General features: G+C 49.1%; 1 protein-coding gene across 6 annotated transcripts in view; it reads left to right on the top strand.

The window, feature by feature from the left end:
* LOC146808888 (phospholipase A2 inhibitor gamma subunit B-like) overlaps positions 1-23,336 on the top strand; it is a 1,090,687-nt gene that overhangs the window by 810,197 nt on the left and 257,154 nt on the right. The window contains exons 6-7 of one of the 6 annotated variants that reach the window (XR_014966273.1): positions 3,701-3,827; positions 8,105-8,501. The exons of 4 other annotated variants lie outside the window; for them this stretch is intronic. The gene's annotated coding sequence lies outside the window, so the exon portion shown is untranslated. Of the gene's footprint in view, positions 1-3,700; positions 3,828-8,104; positions 8,502-23,336 lie in introns of those variants that run through there. One more of the 6 variants, XR_014966274.1, reaches the window with a different exon arrangement.

The following is a 23,336-nucleotide window of genomic DNA, read 5'->3' as shown; positions in this document are numbered from 1 at the left end:
GTGACAGGAGAATCGGCCTTCCGACTAGAACTCTTCATGGCCTTGATAAGGGTAAAAATAGTTTTGGAGGGATTGTTACTCTCCGAGAATTTACCAGCAATATACTTAGCTCTGGCTCTCCGAGCCAGTTTGTGGAATGACTTGATGGATGCACTGTATATGTTTTTTGCTTCACCATCGTAGGTGCGCCTCCAGGCTCGCTCGAGTTGTTTACAATGTTTTTTTGCTTTAATCAAGGATTCATTGAACCAAGGATTAGACTGCCCATGTTTGTGTGCACTCAGTTTAGCCGGGATGCAACTATCCAGAACTTGAGTGTGCCAATCCTGGAAGAGCGTATTGGAAGCATCTATATTGAGTGGTAACTGAGGCTTGTACCTTAGCAATAGATCCAAAAAATGGTTTGTATCTAATTTATGCTAAGGCCGTTTTAAAACTGGCGGCGGGCAGTTCTGTACTACCTTTCCTTCCCAATGCAGGGAAAACAAAACAAGAAAATTATCTGTCCAGGCCATGAGACGAGGGGATAACACCTTAATCTCACCTAGGTTGGAAAATATGGGATCCAACAGATGGCCGCCTACGTGTGTGCTGTTCGAAACACATTGAGCCAGCTGAAAGGCCTCTAAATATGCCAGAAAACTCTAAATTCCGGCCTTGCCGTACTCTTCCAGGTGTAAATTAAGGTCACCTAAGATGGTGAAATTTGCCGTCTTGCTCGCATAAAGCGTTTCCTTGTTCAATAGTTCTTCCCTAAAAAATATAGATGACACGGGTAGTCGGTATATAAGGAGACCAGAAACCGTGAGATAGTGGTTTAAAGTAATCTTGAAAAGAGCACTTTCGCAGTCAGGGATGTCCTCTAAAAAGCTGCAACGGTCGGACTCCTTATGAATTACTGCAACACCACCCCCTCTGTTATTTGATTCATAATGTAGCCATGAGGGAGAGCCAGCCAAGAATCCGCAACGGAATCTTGCATAAGCCAGGTCTCCGTCAAGAATAGCACAAATCGGGACTCTTCTATTAATAAGTCAAAGACCTCAGCGTGATGTTTATCCTACGACTAGCAGTTTAAGCTTCAAAACTTAAACTCATCAGAGTTGGGGGGAGGGTACACCTATCTCATATATTTTAATTTGAAATAAGCATTGTTTACATTTGAAAAAAAACACCCAGAGGAGACCAAATGTGGTGTGAGCAGGTAGAGCAGGTAGTGTTAAGAGACAGAAGCTCAGAGCGGGAGTATTGTAGTGTGTCGTTTAGAGATTGTTCAGGTTGAATGGCGCCTGGTGGCGGACGGGCGCAGACGGGCTTGCCTTTGGCGCGCCTTCAGCGCGCCAGCGGCGTGCCCGCTGCACGCGTCCGCTGCGCTTCTGCATAAGGTGTGTTCTAAATAGCCAGTGGGCGACAACAGGCTCCTCACGACTAGCGTCTGATTGGCCAGTGACAGCCAATCAGCACTAAGCACTCTCCGTTACACGGAAGCAAATGCTTCAAAGTGCGATGTGTAAAGAAATCAATAAAAAAATAACTCGACAGGCTCTTAAGCTTAATTAAAATGAGCTTTTCAGTAGAAACACCAGTTTCAAAGCAGCATTCATTCCCCTCCCGACATGAATATCTAAGGACCTCGCGTCCGCAACACAGTGTGCTCTAAATAGCCGGTGGGTGACAACAGGCTCCTCCCGACTAGCATCTGATTGGCCCGTGACAGACAATCCGCGCTAAGCACTCTCCGTTACACGGAAGCAAATGCTTCAAAGTGCGATGTGCAAAGAAGTCAATTTTAAAAAAAACTCGACAGGCTCTGAACTCAATTAAAATGAGCTTTTCAGGACAGGCCTTGAAAAGGGACAGTATTGCTCGTTGGGTCACCTCCATGATTTCCTTCTGCCATGAAAAGGCTGGTCGTCCGCTTCTTGCGAAACCACAAGCTCACTCTACCAGGAAAGTGGCGACTACCTCAGCCCTGTTTGGGGGAGCATCTCTCCCGGACATTTGCAGGGCAGCAACGTGGGCAAATGCTCACACATTCCTGAAGCTTTACTGCCTTGCTGGTTGGAAAAGGGCAGATATAGCTGTCGGACAACCTACACTCCGGCGTCTCTTTGCTTAAGGGAGGCGGCTTTTAGCCCGCTATGTTCTTTATAAAATGTATGTCAATTTGTATGCTTATCATTTTCTTCTTGTTTTGTCCTCTGATGCTACAAGTTTACGTCATGGTAGGATGGTCTGCCTGCCCCCACCATTGTCTTTTTGCTTATTGTATTTTTTACTACTTACTTGGTTGGATTCAAATGCAAAAAAAACTATTGATTAGCGGAATGCAGAACAAATCAAAACATTCACCCCCAGTCAAGAGATCTGGGTTAAATCCATCATTCTTCCCGAGTGGGACGGGTATGCTCAGACGTGAGTCCCGTGCTCTCCATGCCACTGGAATCAAGCTATCCTGGCTGAAGAGGGGTGAAACCCCGAAACCGGTCCTAGGATGCTTGTTTCCAGTCAGGGAGGACCTGGCCTGGCAGTTCGGGCTGGACTGTTCCCATTGGGCACAGGGTCAAGACTGATTTGCATATGGCTGGGTCCAAACTGGAACGGCATGGTGAGCAAAAAAACGATGGATTTAGGCCCAGATCTCTGTACTGGGGTGGATGTACAGAGATGTTCTGCATTCTGCATTCTGTCCATCAATAGTTCTTTTTAGTAGTTGGATTCAAGCATGTGAATCTATAAAAGATTCAGTACTGGAGAAAAAAACAAGTTACTTACCTGTACAACGTGGTTATCCAGTATTAATATCTTTTATAGATTGACATGCAACCCTCCCTCCTCTCCGATTAGGTTCACCAATTACCTCAGAGTTTATGTATCTTTACACTTGTGCTCGAAATCTGAGGTATGGTGGCTCTGTGGGTAGGGGACCTATGAGTTCTCAGCTGTGACTGGCTGAAGTTTGGATGTTCTAAAATGAGGCTGAACAGTTAAGTGAGTTTTTCGGCTCTATGAATGTCTATGGTAATGTTGTAATACTGCTATTTCTTTTTATCATGGGACTCCCACCATGACGACGGGGAAGATTCAAGCATGTGAATCTATAAAAGATATTAATACTGGAGAACCACAGTGTGCATGTAAGTAACTTCTTTTTTAAAACACTTTTATATTTGTATATACCTTTGGCTTTCTTTATGCTTTGGGCCTTGTGAGTGTCTATATTTTAATTACATTTTACAGCTGTTTTACTAAACACAGTTTGGTCTTTGAGCATAATGTATTATTAGTTTGCCATGATAGCTTCTTATGCTGACATATGTACGAGGAGTGGGTGTCATTTTCCCGAGTTAGGCCCGGTTGGGACTAGTATTATTCTTGCATGCACACAAATCCTTTTTTCTAAAGTTGTCTTCTCTTCGACACATTAACGTTTGTCACACGTTATGCATTTGTGACGCTTGGATTGGTTTAGCAGAAACTCTGACCTTGCTGACACAGAACATTTTGTGAGAATCCTATCACACTGCCTTGCCACTTGGTGCAAGGCCTCTCACGTGCATAATACAAATGTTTTTTTATGACATCCATATGGCAACACAGCTATCTGTGGAACACAAACAAGGGTTGCCTGATTACAATCTCAGCTCGAGGTGAGGATGCCATTTCCTAAATATAGCCCTTTGTTTCCTAACATAATCAGAGGAGACACGTCTGCCGATCTCGAGGGGTCCCTGGATGCTGAAGATTTCACCTAGCAGCTGACTGATATCTCCATGAGGGGTGTCCAGTTTGGAACGAAGACGGAGTCATACACTATTATCCACCAGGTAAAGGGGTCAGATCCGGAGTTTTCTTTGCAGAACACATATTCAATCCATAGACACGTAAATTAAGGTTCGCTTCTTAGAAGTATGCTCGATTTTTATAATTCTTTATATGAATGCATATATAACTTATCTCAACAAGATGGTGGAACGTTTAGTTTTATTCTCTGTGTTGACACTTATTATAACTTTTATCTGCTCCTGTCTATTAATAATCGCAGCCCATATATTCTATACATGAATCACTGTGGTTCAATAAATATCGAAAATGCCCCTTGGTGTATTCTTTGCATATTTCTAAGAGCTAAAGAAAGTGACTGAGAAAAGGTTTGAAATCTGTCACCACCTTTCCTGAGGGAACAGAGTTGTCATGTTCAGTGGTTGCCAAAACTGTTCGCTAACTGTACAGGTTTAGGGGGGCTGTCATTGGCACTGCGAGCAAGCTTGTACAAGGGCCAACATATCCTATTTAGGCGCATGGAATCAGTCTGGCACCATCCTAAGTTATGATGTCCACAAACGAGCAGTTCCTACTAAACCGTGGATACTACATGACAAAACAAAGCACGCTTTTAAGACCAAGAACTAGCTTTCTGTCAAATTTTGTGGAATTCCGTTCAGCCAATTTTGTGGAGGCCCTGTTCAATTTTCTTATGGAAAGTTACATAGGGAGAATATATTTGGGGACCCCCTTTGTCTTACCTCTCCCTCACCCCTACTTGACCGTTCACCCCAAAACTTTCCAGGAGGAGACTGAGGTGGATGAACTTTTTTTTTTTTAACCCCAGCGCTGCTAGACATTTCTCCCGCCCCTCCCCCCCACACACACACCTCACTGTGCAAAGCTTTTCTTTGGCTATTTGAGGTAGTTTGTGCTTAGTCCCCCATAACTTTTTGTACACATAAGGTGTTCATGCCAAATTTGCATCCTTTTTTAAAATATCCTGAGGATTCTAAAGGTACCAAGGGTTTGTTAAATGCTCCTGGAGGGGATTGAGAAATCAGCCAAAATACATGTATATTTTGAATTTTTGGGGAAAAGTGCTGCAGAAGAAAGCAGCTGAGCCAGTTTCAGGAACAGGCGAACTATTGTCAGAAAACCAACATTTTCTACACACGTTTGGCATTTTATTGAGACATAGCATATTTTTCCCATTTTTTTGTGTTTTCAGCCTTCTTCCAGTTAGTGGTAGAAATGAGTCTGAAACCAATATTGGATCCCGGAAAGCTATACATTTCTGAAAAGTAGACAAAATTCAGCAAATGGTCATTTCTGTATATCCTTCAAAGTTTTTCTGTTGAAAGTAACATTTAAAATTGAAAAATATTGAAATTGAGTGGAAAAAAACAGCCCTTTGTATCTGTTTTTTCACCTGTAACTTCTAACTATTGCAGATTTTTTAAAGCAATATACAGTTACATTTGCTGGACCCTCTAGCTGCGGGGTTATATGGGGTTTGGTGCTTCATCAAGAACCGGAGGTACACAGAGCCAATCACTGTGGTGTTCCTTGCAATGGTTTTTCATTGTGTAATGGGTATACAGCAGTTCATTTGGTAAGGAATTTAGGGCCATTTGGATCAAACAATTTTGAGGTCGCAAACGCTGCGAATCGTAAAAATACAGTGTTTGTGATCGCAAAATTGCCTTATCCAATGTATGTCAGGGATTTGCATTGCAAAATAGAGATTTGCAAAAATAGTGAATACCAATTTTGAGAGGCTACAGTTATGCGAAAAGTCAATTGCGAATTCGCAATTACCGTGCAGCAATTTGCGGACTCGCTTAATAGAATGTTGCAAAATGCGAGTTCGCTAACCAATGTATCAACAAAGGGCAAATTGAGAATATGCAGAGTTCGCAACTTTGCACCTGGAAATTACCATCAACTCAAGCCAGGTGGTAACCAGGTGCAAACTATTTTAACAGGCCCAGAATGCCCCAGGGACTTCCACAATGGCAGCGCTGTATGTCATAGCCAGGAGGATTCGGATTCAACAGCAGCACAGAGAAGAAGGAGACAGGAACGGTCTTCAGAGTGCGCATCACTCTGTTCCAGCAGAGAGAGGAAGAGATGACTGAGAAGTATAGGCTGGACTCCGCTACCATACTAGACTTGATTGCTGAGCTAAAACCTATGCTTGAACACCCAACCCGCAGTACCCAAACAAGACCACCTCATGTGCGGGTCCTCTGTTCACTGCACTTACTGGCATCAGGGAGCTTCCAGGGGGTGATAGCTACAGCAGGAGGGGTGTCCCAGAGTTGCTTGTCACGCTTCTTCCATGCATTCTTGGATGCAATGGTCCAGAGGATACACCATCCCATCATATTCCCCAAGACACAACAGGCATTGCAGCAGACCAAACTGGACTTCTACCAGATTGCCCAGTTTCCCCATGTCATTGGTTGCATAGATGGAACACATGTAGCCCTCTCACCCCCCTCAGACAATGAGTGCGTATTCATGAACCAGAAATCATTCCATTCACTAAACATAGAGGTCATTTGCAATGCTAAACACATCATAACTAATATAGTTGCAAAATATCCTGGCAGTACACACAATTCCTTCATTTTTAGACACAGTGGAATATACACACGTCTCACTAGGGGCGAATTTGGCAATGGATACCTGCTAGGTAAATGCATGTCAACCACTCTGACATAACTGCAAAGATAAAGGGCCCCCTGGTACTAATGTGAAGTTCACCTAGACAGGGAAATGCATACTGTAAATAATCTAGGGCAACTTCAATTCAATGGAAACATCAGAACATGTCAAATAAAAAGTAGTGACACTAGTATTTAGAAAAATACAAAAAAGGTTTATTATATATAGTATTGTGTCAAATATAAAAATATGATTGATGTAAATCTACAAAGAACCATGATTTATGCAACATACTTACTACAGTCATCCATCATACATGCATACTTCTAAATTGATATTATGTTCAATATTCAGTCTGTTTGATAGAAATACAGTTCAGTAACAAGCAATATAGGGTATAACAGAGAATCTATTTAAACACATGATTTTCGGGTGGTTTCCAAGTTGTCTCTGATATACACTTTAGAGCTGAAGTGATAGGACAATGATTAAACATATGTCTTTCAACCTGTAGGTGACAGTGCATATGCTGTGCGTGCGTTCATCCTCACACCGTACCTCAATCTGGCTAATCCGAGTGAGCGAAGATACAATCGCGCACATAAGTCAATCAGCTGTGTAATAGAGCGAACATTTGGTATACTGAAGAGCAGGTTCCGCTGCCTGCACAAGAGCGGAGGAGCACTGCAATATGGGCCAGAGACCTGCTGCAAGATTATGGCTACTTGTGCCTTGCTGCACAACATTGCGACAAGAAAAGGCACATCACTGGGCGTCACAGATACAGAATCTGATGAGAATGAGGTACCAGGTCCATGTTGCAGACAGCAGGTGGTGTAGGGGCAACACAGATGTGGAGAAATAACACATAACTATTTCTAGGTGAGTGATGAGGACACACAGCCAATAATAATTTGGGATTGACTGTGTATTAATGTACCTTAGCGTCAGGTAAATTGCATTCACACAGTCTACACACACACACACACGTTATGTGTGGCACTTGCTGTTGCACATGTCATGTACACAGGACATGAGTAATGGAATGACAAATGTACATATGCCATGGGTTACTTCACCCATTAGCATTCAGCTGTCTGCCTATTTCTTCCGTCCACGTCCTGCAGTTGTGCGCTCAGTGTGCTGACGGACCTCCCTTGATGAGGCATCTGATGGAGTTCCCTGTCTCACACTGCGCCGTCTGGGTTCTGTGATTGGTGGGGTGACTGGAAACCTCCTCACTGTCCCCTGCCCCCAGGAGACCTGTGCCACCTATATTTGCTGTCTGCAGCTGGTCAACTGCATTTGTGACCTGCACCAAACCTTTCACAACATCCTGGCTGCAGTGTGCCATTTCTATCTGCATCGCCACTGTGCGTCATGACAGTACAGATGTGGTATTGCACAAACGGTTGACCGCCTTACTATATACATCCAGACGGGTGTACTGACGTTGTTTTTCCCCGTGTCTGGATGCATGGTCCCTTTGCATTGTAGCACAGAGCTCTTTGATTGCTCCAGTCATTTCAATAATGCTGTCTGCACCAGCCTTATTGCCCTCTTCAACTGTGTGATTGAGCTCTCTAATGCCCTCCTTCATGTCTTTGAGATTATGTTTGACAGACACCAGCTGCCTGTTTATTGATCGCATGATTTTGGCTTGCAGAGGCTGGACCTTGAACATTGTGCCTTCCAGGCCTGAGAATACGGAAGGATCATCTCCTACCACTGTGCTGGTTTGTGCCCTGGGCCTGCGTCTCCTGCAACTGTCGTCCCTACGGTGCATAGGGGGCTGCTCATGTTCCTGCTGTGCCTGCTCTTCATGCTCTGGATGTGCCTCATCCTGTATGCCTTCGAGTTCTTCCTCCAACTCCGGGAGTGGATGCACAGTGTGACGGCTTTTTTTTGGCACTGGTGTTGGCTGTGTTGTCTGATCTGTGTCCTCGCCCCCTGCCTGGTCCTGTGGTTGTTGTGCCTCCTCAGGTTCTGTGTTGTCAGCCTGTGTTGCAGGTTCACCTGGAAATATAAAAAGCACTTCTTATTGTGTGTCCTGCTTTCCATTGTTCACTGAATAAACTGCATTGTGGGTACCTAAGTGCTGTGTTACATTTTTGGTTTTACTATTTTATTTCAACTGCAGAATCATTGCTGTGTCATTGCTCAACTGTGTTATTTGTGTGACTACATCTCCCATGAGGCACTGCTGGGTGGGCAGGAAAATTTGGAATAAGTTGCATTCTAACTTTGAAATTGTGACTTTCCTGAGTGTGTTCTTAAGTGGGTAATGTGTCAGGGCTGATTTAGCATGCATCTTACCTTGTCTGGTGTTGGGTGTGGCGGAACTGTTGAACCCCCGCTGATGCTTTCAGGCTGTAGGGTGGACTCCACCAAATCCTCAAGGGGTGTGGATGCAGGCTTTGTGGATAGACCCCCACCAGTTTTCTCGCCTCCACAAGCCTGGTGGCAACCTTGCCCTTAGACCTTGAGCGCATGTCATACCAGCGCTTGCATAGGTCACCAATGGAGCGCTGTGTCACACCTATGGCATTCACCTTAGCCTGTATGTCTAGCCAGATTTTTCGCTTTTCAGACTCAGGAATGTGCAGGGATTTCTTGCCAAAAACCACTTCATGGCTTAACCATCTCCTCAATGAGGAACTCCTGTTCCTTCTCGCTAAATTTCTGTTATGTCTTCCTTCCAGCTGCCTCCTTTTCCTTCTCCTGTGTGTCCATTGTGTTTTGGATGGGGTTGCAGTTCAGAGTGCTGTGCTCCTTCTCCCAGCCTCTGACATAGCCTCGGGCAATCTGGAACAGCATGGGCAGTCACACTTCCTGGTTGTGATATCATCAATCTGCTCCAGAATAGCGGATTCACAAAATTGTGATTTCTTGATAGCGAATTCGCAAATAAGGAGTTGCAATTTTGGTAATCGGTAATAGCGATTGCGATTTTTACCGAATCGCAACATTTTTGCGAAAATGTATTTACATCGCGTTTTGCGATTCTCAAATAGCGATTCCTTGAAAATCACTATTTGAGAACGCTTTTTTGAAACATATGCCCCACAGAGTGAAAAATAGATATCAAAGAAACCGATGTATTTCCAAAAGGGGAACAAGACATGGAGCTTAGAAGCAGTGGTTATTTGCACATCTCTGAATTTGTGGGTACCCATACTAGCATGGGAATTGGAGGGCATTTTTCAAAATGTGTTATTTTTTGGCACACTGTCTTACATTTGGAAGGCAGAATGCAAAGAAGTACAATTGGTAATAACACTTGTTTTACTATTCTGTGTTCCCCTAAGCCTCCCGATAAAAATGGTACCTCGCTTTTGTGGGTAGGCCTAGTGCCCACGACAGGAAATGGGCCAAAATGCAATGTGGTCATATCACATTCTTCCACTGAAAACTGACCCTTTTTTTTTTTGCAATGTGCCTAGCTGTTGATTTTGGGCCCTATCTCAACTGGCTCCTAGGGAAAACCAGCAAACCTGTATATTTTTTAAAGCAAGCCATCCAGGGCAATCCAGGATGGGGTGACTTGTGTGGCTCTCACTAGGTTCTGTTACCCAGAATCCCTTGCAAACCTCAAAATGTGTAATAAAAAAACAAATGTTCCTCACATTTCAGTGATGAAAAGCTCTGGAGTCTTAGGTGAGCTACAAACTTCCTCCGACCATGCATTCCTTCAAGTCTCCCGATAATAATGGTACCTCACTAGTGGGGGTAGACCTAGTGCCTGCGACAGGAAACGGCCTAAAACTCAATGTGGATACATCAAATTTTTCCCCTGAAAACTGAACCTTCTTTGCAATGTGCCTAGCTAGGTATTTTGGACCCTAGCTCAGCCGGCACCTAGGGACACCTAGCAAACCTGTACATTTCTGAAACCTAGACACCCAGGGGAATCTAGGATAGGATGACTTGTGTGGCTGTCACCAGGGTCTGTTATCCAGAATCTCTTGCAAACCTCGAATTTTGTAAACAAAACAAAAAAACATTTTCCTCAAATATCTGGGATGGAAAGTTCTGGAATCTGCGGGGAGCCTCAAACTTCCACCCACCCAGCATTCCCCTCAGTCTCCTAATAAAAATGGTACCTCACTTGTGTGGGTAGGCCTATTGCCCGCGACAGGAAATGGCTGAAAATGCAACATGGACACACCACATTTTCCACAGAAAATGTAACCTTTTTTTTGCAATGTGCCTCGCTGTGGATTTTGGGCCCCAGCTAAGCCAGCATTTAGTGAAACCTAGCAAACCTGTACATCTTTTAAAACTAGACATCCAGGGGAATCCAGGATGGGGTGACTTATTTGGCTCTCAACAGCGTCTGTTGCCCAGAATCCCTTGCACACCTCAAAGTTTGTAAAACAAAAACACATTTTACTCAACTTTCTGTGATGGAAAATTCTGGAATCTGAGGGGAGTGACAAACTTCCACCCACCCAGCATTCGCCTAAGTCTCCCGATACAAATGGTACCTCACTCGTGTGGGTGGGCCTAGTGCCCGTGACTGGAAATGGCCCAAAACGCAATGTGGACATATCGCATATTTCTACTGAAAACAGATCCTTTTTTGCCGTGTTCCTAGCTGTGGATTTTGGGTCCTAGCGCAGCCGGCATCTGGAGAAATCTAGCAAACCTGTACATTTTGAAAACTAGAAATCCAGGGGAATCCAGGATGGTGTGACTTTGGTGGGTCTCACCAGGTTCTGTTACCCATAATCCCTTGGAAACCTCAAAATTCATCTAAAAACACATGTTCCTCACATTTCTGTGATGGAAAGCTGAGGGATCTGAGGGAACGACAAACTTCCTTCTAGCTCGCATTTCCCCAAGGCTCCCGATAAAAATGGTACCTCACTTGTGTGGGTGGATAGGCCTAGTGCCCGTGACAGGAAAAGACTCTTAAGGTATTGTGGGGACACCAAAATTAGCTATCACAAAACAACCTTGTTTTGCAAGTGGGTAACCTATGTTTTTTGGTCCTGGGCTCAACGGCCATGTAGGGAAACCTACCAACCCAGACGTTTCTGATAACTAAACACCTGGGGGAGTCCAGGGAGGTGTGGCATTTCTGTGTGGGACAGTTTTGGTATCACTGTTCCGGCACACATTTCCTACCACTTAGCGTTCCCCAGGTCAACCAATAAAAATGCTACTTCACTTGTGTGGGTGGCCAAGTACCCGCAACAGGAAAGGGCCTAAAACTTAATTTGGAGACATGAAAATTATCGATCACAAAATGACCTGGATTTGCAAAGGAGGGGCATCTGGGTTTTTGGTACCGGGCTCAGCAGCCATCTAGGGAAACCTACCAAACACAGACATTTATGAGTTCTAGACACCCAGGGGAGTCCAAGGATGTGTGGCTTGTGTGGATCGTCCTATGTTTTCTCACCCAGGATCCCCTGCAATCCTCAAATTTAGCTAAAACAAATCACATTGTTCTCACATTGCTGTGTGAGATCACCTCATCACCACAAATGTCCTACCACCTGTTAAGAAGCGAGTGCAGTTTAAATCGCTTTGCATTGTCTACAAAGCCCTTCAAGCTGTTGGCCCTGACCACTTGAAGCCATAATTTCAGTGGTATGTGCCACAAAGACCACTTCACTCTCTAGGAGCCAAACTGGTGACAGTTTACTCTGTAAAAAAAGTTTGTTGGGGTGGCAGAAGTTTTGTGGTTTGTGCAGCTAAGGCCTGGAATGGCCTCCCTTTTCTTCTAAGAAGTATGACAGGTTTACTGGCATTTAGGAAGGCCTTAAAAACCTGGCATTTTAATATATAACTCTGGTTTCTCTTTCACGCCTCAGTTGGAGGACTGTAACTAGCGCCAGGACACCTTTGGGTAACAGTAGCGCTTTACAAATGCCTTTAACATGAACATTAACCCAGTGGTCTCCTCGTGCTCCCGAGTAAAATTATACCTACTGTTAGAAATGGAGGCCTCCAGTTGGCAGCGGCTGGTGCCGGTGTCAAATAGTGACCCGACTTCCTAAGTCAGAGTAAGGGGGCTACACCCTTTGATAACCCCTGCTCAACCCTGTGGTAACGTAGCACGAGCAGACAGGCTTATCTCAGAGGCAGTGTGTGAAGCATTTATGACTATACACAATAACGCTGGAAAGACGCTATAAAACGAACACCACAAGCAAGTATAGAAAAATAGTTATCTTTATATAGGTTAAGCACGAAACGGAGAAATGCTCAAAGAACCACAATGCACATGATTACAGATTCATTCAGGGCGATGGAAGCACTCGTGCGTGCGGGTGGAACGGGCTTAGTTCGAGATCGGGGCCTAGGCGGCCCGGTTACGCACAATGTACCTGGGATATAAAGGGGGCACAGCACACAGCTTTACGGGGGAGGTGCGGGATGACAGGTGGACTCTCAGCGGCCACAGCTCCTCGGCTGCAGCAGTTCACGGCGTGCACTCGCGCTTATCCTAGGACGGGGTTGGGAGGCGGCGCCCAGCGGCACACACAGAAGATGGCAAGGTTTGTGACGGAGGGGCTAGCGTGGGCGCTCAGCGGCACAGCTCTTCAGCTGCAGCGGCCCGCGATAGCAATAGCGATGGTTTCAGTAGTAAAACAAGGGTGGGCACTCAGCGGCACAGCTTCTCACCAGCCGCGGCCCAAAATAGGGTTGTACTGATTCTCGTAGTATCCTCGTGGTAGGACAAAGGCGGGCACTCGACGGCACAACTCTTCAGCGGCGCGGCCCACACTAGCTACAGTAAAAGTTTTCGTGGCAAGGCCAAGGCGGGCACTCAGCGGCACAGCTCCTCGACTGCAGCGGCCCACAATGGCGATAGCAATGGTTTTCGTAGCAAGGCTGATGCGGGCACTCAGCGGCACAGCTCCTCAGCTGCAGCGGCCCACAACGGCGACAACAATGGATTCCGTAGCAAGGCAAATGCAGGCACGCAGGGGCACAGCTCTTCTGCTGTATCGACCCACAATGGCGATAGAAATAGTTTCCGTAACAAGTCAAATGCGGGCACTCATCGGCACAGCTCCTCAGCTGCAGCGGCCCACAATGGCGATAGCAATAGTTTCCGTAGCAAGTCAAATGCAGGTACTCATCAGCACAGCTCCTCAGCTGCAGCGGCCCACAATGGCGATAGCAATAGTTTCCGTAGCAAGTCAAATGCGGCGTTCCCCACAGTAGAACTAGAGACCCTGGATTTCTCGACAGAGGCCTCAACTGCAAGTAGGATTCCCTTCAAGAGGAATCCGGGCTGCTGACGAATGAAGTCTAATGTCCCTGAGACTTCGGCAGGAGGCAAGCTCAAATCAGGTCCTTGGGTAGTTGCTTCAGTAGATGGATGAAAGTTTCAAAGTCCTTTCCCTCTTGTTACGCGGACAGAGGTTCGACTTAGCATCCCGAAGTTACACACCTCAAAGGGGTTTTGGCTTAGATCTTTATACCCCAAAAGTCTTTGTTCTTGAGAAAGTCACAATTCACTCAACCCGGCCAGAACCAATTTGTTGTCGACTTGGGTCACTTTATTTACGAGGCGGCATCCTCCCTTTCAGGGAGAGGGGGCCCACCATCAGACGCCCAGTGGGAGGTGGAGCCAGCCCTGCTCAGATCATAGGGGTCACCCCTCCCCATACTTCAACGACAGATTCCTCCATTCGTCTCAGCCTGCCCTGGCCCTCTAAACCAGATGTCCAATACACATACTAAGAAAACACACAGGAAGGTTTAGACAAAAAGATACCTGCTTTCCAAAAGCGGTAGTTGCACACTCAGAATATAAAGACAATCACCACTACCAGATGCGCGTTAATATTTGAAGCTCAAGCATACCAAATTCGACTTTCCTAACATGTTCCTTGGCACTACTAAGACTATACTAGTTCATACAGTTAATTTATAATAAGGAGCATTCACGCTGTGACAATGAATGGCAGTGGCACAGCGCCCAGAGCGTCTAACGCCAGCAACCACGAAGGAGACAAAAAGTGACAAAAAATAGAAGGGAGATGTACGCCAATGGTGCTAGGTCTAACACCTACCCTATAAATTACTAGTAGATAATAGGGCAGGGGGATTAACACTTTCTTTAAGTCCCTAGTATATAATAGAGCATGGCAGTTTAGAGGCCAGCAGACTTTGTTGCACTTGCATGTGTGCACTGCTGAGAACCTGAGGTCGTTTAAAAGAAGCCCAGTGTTGCAGCACTGCTTTTAAATGTGAACTGTGCCCAAAACTCGTCTTTGGTGGTGGGGCACTAAAAAAGTGATAAACTACAATATTTTGACATTTTAGGTACCCCCAGGGTCTCCCCTAGTAGTCCCTGGGGTAGAGGCCATGTCATTACAAATATTGCCCTTATAATAGATGTTTTATATGCCCTGGGAATAGAGAACTTGTGCATTTCACTTTTCCCATTGTAGTAAAGTGCCTCCTGTTAGAAATGGGATTTCTGGTTGGCTAGGGCTTGCGCCAAAGCCAGACGGAAACCACCACTCTAGTCAGGGCTGGGGATTACACGCCAAAGATAACCCCTGCTCACCTCCTTGGTAGCTTGGCACGAGCAGTCAGGCTTATCCCTGAGGCGATGTGTAAAGCGTTTGCGCGCGCACCCAGCAACAACACCCAAGGCCCACCACAAAGGAAACTCCACACAAGGTATTCTATAAAAATAGCCTTTGTATTATACACAACACATTAGATAAAAACACACACTCTACAATGTGCCAACAGGCACGGGCAGAATTTACAAGGGATTATATATACAGGGGACAGGGCCACATGGACCACTGTCAGGAATTAGCACTTAGAACATAGGAATAATACTGTAGTACAAAATAACATATGCAGCACACAACCAGTAACTACTGGTATCAGGTAAGTACCACCTACGCAACCCTAACCACCTTAGGAAATTATTGCGCAGGGAATCAGGACCTCACTAGCACCACCTGTACTAGGGAGAAAACAACCACCTAAGTATCACAATACCTGTAGGGGTAAACGCACATTACACATGATGCATCACATTCAGAGGTGCAGGAAAGGAACAATAGCGCCAAAACTCACATAAGCCACCACCTGTGGCAATCCCTGGGCCAACTGGCCTAGTAGGGGCAAGGACGCCCTGTGTCCAGCAGAGTCAGGGCCATGCAGCGCAGGCTGCGCAAGCCAGGAGCACAAAGCACAACCTACACGTGGCAGTTGCCCACTAAGTGCTGGGCAACTGGAGAAATGCTGGGGCCAACGTTGGAGCCTCCCAGGGCTCTGAACAACTGAAATGCCCCCTAGAGCCTCGCAGGCTCGAGAAATAATGGCCCCTTCGTTGGAGTCCCTCTGGACTCTGACAGCTGGAAATGCCCCCCAGAGCCTTCTAGGCTCGAGAAATAATGGCCCCTTCGTTGGAGCGGCCCGCTGCCTTCCGGGGCCGCTCTGTTTACCGAAGAAATGCCCTCGTATCGTTGGAGCGTACTCGCGCTCTGAGACCAACGCTGCGGTCCCAACAGTACTGTGGCCAAGTCCCCTTCTGGGACTCAACCCGGACTTGCCCTGATACGTCGGAGCGCAACTGCGCTCGAAGCAAGCAATGGTGGAGCCTTACTCGGCTCTATGGTCCTGCCCCCCCCCGCGTGGGAGCGTACTCGCGCTCCTCCAACCAGGCGGCCCCGTGGTGGGCTGCCTCGGTGAGCAGCAGGAAGAACTCTGGGTGCGGCAGAGGAGGGACCCCCAGGGACTCCCGCACTCACCTGTGGTTAGAGAGGCGGCGTCTCCTCACTCGGGGGTCTCCTCTGCAGCGCGGACCTTCGTTCGCCCGGGCCCCCTCCTGGGACCCGGGACTTGGGAGCGGAGCCGGCCGGGCTCCGGACTTCAGGATTCCTTTTCTGCCTCGCAGCGCAGGAGCGTGGGGTAGGCTCCTGTCGCTTCCTGCGTGAAGCCCCGCCCACGTCTCACGAAGGCTGCCTGACTTCCTGGGTTTCGGCCCGGGCTGCAGCGGTGAGTCTCGGATCGCGGTGAGGCGGGGTGGGCACCCGCTAGGGGGATGAATAAAATGCAAAGCGGCAAAGTCCCTGGCGGGGTGGACACCCGCTAGGGATATTAATTTTCAATAAAGCGGGGTGGGCACCCGTTAGCCAAATAAGCAAATAAGCTGGGTAGGCGCCGGGTGGGCACCAGCTCGTGCAACAGAGCGCTGAAGGAAAATAAAAGCGCTTCCAGGCGCTTAGGGATACAGATATAGCGCTCCCAGCGCTTTATGGCAAAATAATCCACCAAGTCCAGCAAAGTTCTTCCCTGCATGCAGCAGGGCAGGGGTAGGGGGCAAGGCTGGACCCAGAGCCAGCTCACTGGGCCTCCAGGCAGGGAGGTAGTCCAGGTGGCGGTCCTCTGGTCCAGCAGCAGCAGCAGCCCCCCTCAGGTAAGATCCTGGCAGAGAACAGTTTCTGTGGGGACACAGCCCCATTTTTATACAGTCAAACCCTTTGTTCTGGGTTCAGGGTGAGGGGGAAAACCAGTCGCAGCTGGTTGGGGAGCACCCTTGATGTGCTCAGCCCCTCACTCTATTCATTGGCAGGGCTAGTGTCGTCAGTCGCACCGCAGGGGGCGGGGCCAGCATTGTGTGTGGAAAACCCTGTCCTATTCAGGACCCAGGTGTACTCCTCCCACCCATCTAGCTGCTGATCTCCCCATTCACCACTGGGTGACTCATCCTGACTCTGGGGAATCCCTAGCCCGTCACATGACATGACCAGCCAATCACGCGACAGACACACTGCACACAGAAGTGCCCACTTCTAGAAGTGGCACTTCCACACTAGGTACATGCACGCCGCACACATCATCGCGCAGCATTCACTCCCACGAGTCCGCACATACCAAACTCGGGCCTGCACACCCCACGCATCAGGAACTACTAGGGACACATACATTCCCCATGCATTCCTATGGGAGGGCAGGCCTATCTCACCACATGCACTCAGAGCGCGCACGCACTTTACCCTGGGACACAGGGAAAGTGCGCAGAAACCAAAAAATCACCACACCAAGTTACCAGTAAAAAAAAAAAAGTTCAGGGGTGAACCTGCCAGAAGGGCCAAGTCCAACACAACCCCCTTCCAGCCAAAACGCAGGGCAGACCAATCACCACCGTGATGGACTTCCCTGCTTGGGGCGATAGAACACGGACGCGGGCCCGCAACTGCAGGGACACCCTCCGGTTCTACGCCACGGTGAACCCATGGAATTCTTTCTAACACCACTGTCTGGACCAACTGGGCTACCCCACTGGTACTCCCAAGCTGTCCGCGGCCAAGACCAGGCCCTAGGCCACCCAGGTGCCACGGGTCTTTGCCTAATCACAGAGTGGGGGGTAGTAACCCCTGGCACATAGCGGCCATTCTCCACTCTTCCTCTCTGCAAGACAGGACTAGACTGCCACTGGTTCTCCAGCCTAGGGTCTACACCCTCAGGCGGACCAGGAGTCTCAGGGAAGGCTCTCCTCCCCCTACCTCTTCTCCTAGGGCTCCTCCTCCTCTGGCGAGGGGTACCCCTAGAACGCCATTCCAACCCAGGGTTTAACCCCTCAGGTTGTACCGGGGGCAGAGGTGGGCTCTCCCACCCTCTGCACCCCCTTCCAGAGCCCTGCTCCCTACCAACTGGGGCGGTACCTCTGGAAGAAGAACCGGTCGGGACGCTGGTTACAGACGTCCCACCCTTCAGGTCAGGCTGATCCCGAACCTGGCCTTCCAACCTCCGGCCTAGAACCTTTGGTGGAATAATTGCCTGGCACTCCAGGACTTCTGGGGATTTCCACTCCATCCCCCTGAGGCTATCAAAGGACACATATGCCGAGCGACTGTCTGTCTGGCGCTGATCTCCCGTCCCCTGTCCACCTGACAGTGCGCGGAGATCCCCCAGAACAGAAGTGGTGCCACCCTGGTCACTACACGGGATCCTAGCCCAACTGGGTAGTCCCTGACCCACAGGCTCTTCCACTGGGAAACTCATCCCCCAATCACTCCTCACACTGGACTCCTGTACCCTCCCTACCGGAGCGGTACTGCCAGACTCTAGAACCACAGGAGCCCTGGTTACAGGTGCTCCAGGTCCTCTACTCACCAGGAGATCTTCCTCAAATGGGCTAACAGGACAGCCTAGGTCCCCAACTTGGTGTTCCCTCATGGAACCATCCAAGTCCTGAGGCAGGGTTTCGTACGTCCGGGGACCCTCGGTCACCCTCTCACTCCTGCTCCACTGAGCCAGGCAGTGAGCCCCTACACCATCCTCGCTATCCTGGGACCTAGCTGGGCTACACTGAGCCTCTGCCACCACGCTGGGCTGGAAGATACCTGACCCACTACTTTTGGAGTCACTCCCTAATGACTCTAGAGAACCTCTAGCCCTTTCCCAGCGCTCTGCTTCATCCGCAAGGTCAAATGGCTCAGACAATCCACACCCCAACAGGTGTTGGCGCAACCCCGGCACACAACAACTGAGCAGGTGTTCTTTGAGAACCAGATCAAACAGTTTATCAAAATCAGTTTCTGCGGGAATTCTTATCCAATCAGCCAGTGCATCCTCACATTTATCCACAAACTCCTCCCAAGACTGGTGAGACAGTTTCCTACTGCCCCTGAATTTCAACCTTAACTCCTCCTCCTGGGGAACAGGTACCAGACTGGGGGAACTGGGACTGGGATTTCCTACACTGGAATCTATCTGGCTGCTACCACTGGACTCAACCCTCCCTGGGGAGTCCAGAAAATTAAAACTGCGCGCAGGGGATAGTCTACCCTCCAGAGCTACTTTGCCTCTGGTGGAGGCCCTCTCAGCCTCCTCTACCCTCTCCCGCGCAAAGACCCACTCAGTCTCTCGCTGTTGCTTCCTGGCCTCCAGCTGCGCCATAGCCTGAGCATGCTCTAACCTGAGCTTCTCTAACGCCAGCTGGTGCTCCCTTTCTTTCCTCCTATCTTCCCACTCCTCTGGGGACAGGGAAAGGGATGAGGCGCTGCTTCCTACGCTGGACCCAGCAAGGGACGCCCTACCTATGGGGTCCTCACTCTCTACTGGCGTCCAGGTATTGTCATCCTCTACCTCCTCTTCTGAATCTTCAGGGCTCCCCACAGACCCACCACCCTCCAGGTGTGAGGCCCGGGCCCTTCCCATACTGTGCTCAAGATCCCATGCACCCTTTTGTCATAGGACCAGGTGGTCCTGAAGTTCGTAAAGAGTGTTGGACTCTCTCCCTGTACAGGACCTTTCTAACTCCTGCCTCTGGCGCCAAGCTAGCTCATAGGGATCACAAGCATGCTCCATTCTGGCGGACGTTATGGTAAAAATTATTATACAGGGGACCTAGGGGTCTGAGCCTAACAGGAGCACACAATTCACAAAAAGATTCAGCAAGCTCTCTAACCCAGAGAACTCACACTCACTTGCCTAGTGCCACACACCATTCATCCACACACACAACCCTCCCCTCGGACTGGTAAGGCAGTTTCTACCACCCCTGATTCCTCAACCTGACCACCACGTGACACAGGTACCAACTCTGGGCGCAGGGCGGGGGACAAATGTACTGGACACTATTACGCTGCCACCACTGGATCCCACCCTCTGGTGAATCCAGAAAACACAATGCACTAAGGGGGATGATCTACCCTCCCGAGCTAGGGACACCTAACTCACAGTGCACAAGAAACACATTTCCAAGGAAATGACATTTAAAAACAAACTTAGAACAATAATCCCTATACCATGTGATTTATCTAAATGCAGAGTTTTGTAGTGCGGCCAGTTGCCGCTGCGGTACAGCGCAAACGCAAGTCCAGATCCCACCGCTGATCACCAATGTTAGAAATGGGATTTCTGGTTGGCTAGGGCTTGCGCCAAAGCCAGACAGAAACCACCACTCTAGTCAGGGCTGGGGAGTTACACGCCAAAGATAACCCCTGCTCACCCCCTTGGTAGCTTGGCACGAGCAGTCAGGCTTATCCCTGAGGCGATGTGTAAAGCGTTTGCGCGCGCACCCAGCAACAACACCCAAGGCCCACCACAAAGGAAACTCCACACAAGGTATTCTATAAAAATAGCCTTTGTATTATACACAACACATTAGATAAAAACACACACTCTACAATGTGCCAACAGGCACGGGCAGAATTTACAAGGGATTATATATACAGGGGACAGGGCCACATGGACCACTGTCAGGAATTAGCACTTAGAACATAGGAATAATACTGTAGTACAAAATAACATATGCAGCACACAACCAGTAACTACTGGTATCAGGTAAGTACCACCTACGCAACCCTAACCACCTTAGGAAATTATTGCGCAGGGAATCAGGACCTCACTAGCACCACCTGTACTAGGGAGAAAACAACCACCTAAGTATCACAATACCTGTAGGGGTAAACGCACATTACACATGATGCATCACATTCAGAGGTGCAGGAAAGGAACAATAGCGCCAAAACTCACATAAGCCACCACCTGTGGCAATCCCTGGGCCAACTGGCCTAGTAGGGGCAAGGACGCCCTGTGTCCAGCAGAGTCAGGGCCATGCAGCGCAGGCTGCGCAAGCCAGGAGCACAAAGCACAACCTACACGTGGCAGTTGCCCACTAAGTGCTGGGCAACTGGAGAAATGCTGGGGCCAACGTTGGAGCCTCCCAGGGCTCTGAACAACTGAAATGCCCCCTAGAGCCTCGCAGGCTCGAGAAATAATGGCCCCTTCGTTGGAGTCCCTCTGGACTCTGACAGCTGGAAATGCCCCCCAGAGCCTTCTAGGCTCGAGAAATAATGGCCCCTTCGTTGGAGCGGCCCGCTGCCTTCCGGGGCCACTCTGTTTACCGAAGAAATGCCCCCGTATCGTTGGAGCGTACTCGCGCTCTGAGACCAACGCTGCGGTCCCAACAGTACTGTGGCCGAGTCCCCTTCTGGGACTCAACCAGGACTTGCCCTGATACGTCGGAGCGCAACTGCGCTCGAAGCAAGCAATGGTGGAGCCTTACTCGGCTCTATGGTCCTGCCCCCCCCCCCCCCCGCGCGTGGGAGCGTACTCGCGCTCCTCCAACCAGGCGGCCCCGTGGTGGGCTGCCTCGGTGAGCAGCAGGAAGAACTCTGGGTGCGGCAGAGGAGGGACCCCCAGGGACGCCCGCACTCACCTGTGGTTAGAGAGGCGGCGTCTCCTCACTCGGGGGTCTCCTCTGCAGCGCGGACCTTCGTTCGCCCGGGCCCCCTCCTGGGACCCGGGACTTGGTTGCGGAGCCGGCCGGGCTCCGGACTTCAGGATTCCTTTTCTGCCTCGCAGCGCAGGAGCGCGGGGTAGGCTCCCGTCGCTTCCTGCGTGAAGCCCCGCCCACGTCTCACGAAGGCTGCCTGACTTCCTGGGTTTCGGCCCGGGCTGCAGCGGTGAGTCTCGGATCGCGGTGAGGCGGGGTGGGCACCCGCTAGGGGGATGAATAAAATGAAAAGCGGCAAAGTCCCTGGCGGGGTGGGCACCCGCTAGGGATATTAATTTTCAATAAAGCGGGGTGGGCACCCGTTAGCCAAATAGGCAAATAAGCTGGGTAGGCGCCGGGTGGGCACCGGCTCGTGCAACAGAGCGCTGAAGGAAAATAAAAGCGCTTCCAGGCGCTTAGGGATACAGATAAAGCGCTCCCAGCGCTTTAGGGCAAAATAATCCACCAAGTCCAGCAAAGTTCTTCCCTGCATGCAGCAGGGCAGGGGTAGGGGGCAAGGCTGGACCCAGAGCCAGCTCACTGGGCCTCCAGGCAGGGAGGTAGTCCAGGTGGCGGTCCTCTGGTCCAGCAGCAGCAGCAGCCCCCCTCAGGTAAGATCCTGGCAGAGAACAGTTTCTGTGGGGACACAGCCCCATTTTTATACAGTCAAACCCTTTGTTCTGGGTTCAGGGTGAGGGGGAAAACCAGTCGCAGCTGGTTGGGGAGCACCCTTGATGTGCTCAGCCCCTCACTCTATTCATTGGCAGGGCTAGGGTCGTCAGTCGCACCGCAGGGGGCGGGGCCAGCATTGTGTGTGGAAAACCCTGTCCTATTCAGGACCCAGGTGTACTCCTCCCACCCATCTAGCTGCTGATCTCCCCATTCACCACTGGGTGACTCATCCTGACTCTGGGGAATCCCTAGCCCGTCACATGACATGACCAGCCAATCACGCGACAGACACACTGCACACTGAAGTGCCCACTTCTAGAAGTGGCACTTCCACACTAGGTACATGCACGCCGCACACATCATCGCGCAGCATTCACTCCCACGAGTCCGCACATACCAAACTCGGGCCTGCACACCCCACGCATCAGGAACTACTAGGGACACATACATTCCCCATGCATTCCTATGGGAGGGCAGGCCTATCTCACCACATGCACTCAGAGCGCGCACGCACTTTACCCTGGGACACAGGGAAAGTGCGCAGAAACCAAAAAATCACCACACCAAGTCACCAGTAAAAAAAAAAAAGTTCAGGGGTGAACCTGCCAGAAGGGCCAAGTCCAACACCTCCCAATATCAACTTTGGTGCTAGGTGCACTTTGTAGTGAAGATCTACACTATTTTTGCATATTCAGGACCCCTAACGTCTCCCCTAGGTGTCCCAGGGGTGGGGGTCATGTAGCTATAAGTAGGGTATTTATAAAATATGTTTTATATGCCCTGGTGTTGGAGAAATTGCATATTTCATTTTCCCCATTGTAGATACCCAGACACATAGGTTAACATTGCAATAGTTTGTGAATGCATAACGAAGGCTAGAAATTAAACAAAGTTTCATTCAAGGATTTCGGAGAATGGTATTGATAAATTCCAAATATGCTATTGTTGAATTTATCCTAAAGTATACAGAAAATAAGTTATTTGACGTTCTTGTCTGTAAGCCGAAATT

Source organism: Triturus cristatus, chromosome 7, assembly GCF_964204655.1.
Source record: "Triturus cristatus chromosome 7, aTriCri1.1, whole genome shotgun sequence".
Lineage (NCBI taxonomy): Eukaryota > Metazoa > Chordata > Amphibia > Caudata > Salamandridae > Triturus > Triturus cristatus.
Note: the sequence above shows the minus strand (reverse complement) of the source record. Positions and strands in the feature narration are given on the sequence as shown.